Genomic DNA, 2,392 nt, shown 5'->3' with positions numbered 1-2,392 from the left:
GCCCTGGCGGTGGAAAATGATAGTTTGCAGTCCGAGCAGAGCCGCCTGCAGAAGACGTATGATGAGGTAAGTCCCTGGCTGGGGTCACTTAGGTTAAGCAACGTTGAGTGTGAAACCACCGAGAGCTTTTTTTTCAATACTACTGAAGGCTTCATTACTTTAACTACTGATGTCTTTATCGTCTCGAAATGGAAGAGAAAAGGTAGACAGGTTTTGGAGAGAGTCCTAGCTTAGACATTAACCTCGCCCAATGAGGTAACCATTCCATTATTCCTTCTTTATTTATATTTCAAAAATAAACAATGGATCAATTACTTTATAATAATAATAAACTCTTTATTGTTGAAAATTCATACAATACATAAAGTACAAATTTAACAAAAGGCGGGATTATTACCCTAGGCAATCTCTGCCATCCAACCCAACCATGTACCACTTATCTGTTACGCAGAGTTAGACCGTTACGTAGGGTTAGACCGAAAATTTAATGGACTTCTCTCGTTGCTCGCCCAATGAGGTAACCATTCCATTATTCCTTCTTTATTTATATTTCAAAAATAAACAATGGATCAATTACTTTATAATAATAATAATAAACTCTTTATTGTTGAAAATTCATACAATACATAAAGTACAAATTTAACAAAAGGCGGGATTATCGCCTTAGGCAATCTCTGCCATCCAACCCAACCATTTACCACTTATCTGTTACGCAGAGTTAGACCGTTACGCAGGGTTAGACCGAAAATTTAATGGACTTCTCTCGTTGTTTATTTTCAGCTCATCAGGACCTCTGAGAAGAGAACCCAAGAGTGTTCTGACATGAGAACCACTCTAGAACTATACCACAAGGTATTACTACAAGCAGTGCCCAATAAGAAGTTACCCAACTTGGATTCGATTGGGAAATCCAACCTACATGTCACGTCTAACCATCATCCTCTAGGTATGATATGGGTTTTCTTTATTTTACCTAAAGATATGCATTATAAGCTAAAGCTTTACGTCGAACTGCCTCGGTGGCGTAGTGGTCAAGACGCTCGCCTGGTAAACAGGAGAGCGTGGGTTCGATCAAAGCCGAGGTATGAAATTTTGTTCTCATTTATTTGATAATTTGACCACATAATATTGGAGCTCTAGGACTTCGGTTTTAGAGAATGCTCCCGGCGTTAACCTCGTCCTGTCCGGGGTTCGAACCCAGCACCTCCGGGTTGAGAGTCAGTAGTCAGTGCTCTTGACCACTCAGCCACAGAGGTGGGCAACTCTTTTTCTTTTCTTGGAGGGTTTCAGCAGTCATTATATATTATTATAAAGTAATTGATCCATTGTTTATTTTTGAAATATAAATAAAGAAGGAATAATGGAATGGTTACCTCATTGGGCGAGGTTGATGTCTAAGCTAGGACTCTCTCCAAAACCTGTCTACCTTTTCTCTTCCATTTCGGGACGATAAAGACATCAGTAGTTAAAGTAATGAAGCCTTCAGTAGTATTGAAAAAAAAAAGCTCTCGGTGGTTTCACGCTCAACGTTGCTTAACCTAAGTGACCCCAGGGACTTACCTCATCATACGTCTTCTGCAGGCGGCTCTGCTCGGACTGCAAACTATCATTTTCCACCGCCAGGGCGCGTTGCTCCCTCGTCAGCTTCCCAAGGCGACCATTCCTGTTGAGAAAATAAGAAATAAATAAAAATTGCCTTTATTAAGGATTTCTTTACGAAAGTAAAATAATCTCTTCTCTCTTCCATTCTTTTTTGTACATTCTTCCTCTGTTGCTTCATATTACCTATTGAGAAAGTACCGTGTCCGGACTTTCGTAGATGACGTGCGAGAATATGCCGAACCCCACGTCCACGTCCTCTGTGGAAGAAGTGATTTTGGAATAGAATAGATTTAAGACCATATAGTTGTTTTTGTTTCAGCGGCTTTAGCTTTCGCCGAATGGTGACCGCAGAATAAAGAAAAGATATCGTTTTGTATCTGCCATACACCGGTGTGATGGTCTCTAGCCATGTTTGATTAGCTCGTCCTAAACCATCGTGAGGACTTGTGTGTGCTTTTCAAGCAGAGAGAATCCTTTGAAACTATCAGCTAGCTAGGGTGGTTAGGGATAGCTGTTCTCCTCCCTGCTTATGGTCCCACAGTTAGACAGACACTAGTCTACTCTCCGTTATTGAGGCCCTTTTAAGCTGTCCACGTAATGGTACTTAATTCTAAAGGAGTATTCACACATAGTCGACCGGCCGTTGATCGATTTCGTCTAAACCGTCCACACTGCCTCGAATATATAGGATTTACCTCGTCGTCGATCGACCATGTTTGGACACACCTTAATAGTGATAGAGTGTGTGTGGGCTTAATACCCACCAAACTGTCCTTAGTCCTTACCTTCC

At 41.2% G+C, this 2,392-nt stretch overlaps 1 long non-coding RNA gene across 1 annotated transcript; it reads left to right on the top strand.

Moving 5' to 3' along the window:
- Window positions 1-934, top strand: LOC113472858. Its single transcript, XR_003395006.1, has 2 exons — window positions 1-66; window positions 781-934. It is a non-coding gene; the product is annotated as an uncharacterized LOC113472858 (long non-coding RNA).
- The last annotated feature ends 1,458 nt before the right edge of the window (window positions 935-2,392 follow it).

This window comes from Diaphorina citri, unplaced genomic scaffold (genome assembly GCF_000475195.1).
Source record: "Diaphorina citri unplaced genomic scaffold, Diaci psyllid genome assembly version 1.1 scaffold9393, whole genome shotgun sequence".
NCBI lineage: Eukaryota > Metazoa > Arthropoda > Insecta > Hemiptera > Psyllidae > Diaphorina > Diaphorina citri.
The sequence above is the reverse complement of the archived record's forward strand: the minus strand, read 5'-3'. Positions and strand labels throughout refer to the sequence as shown.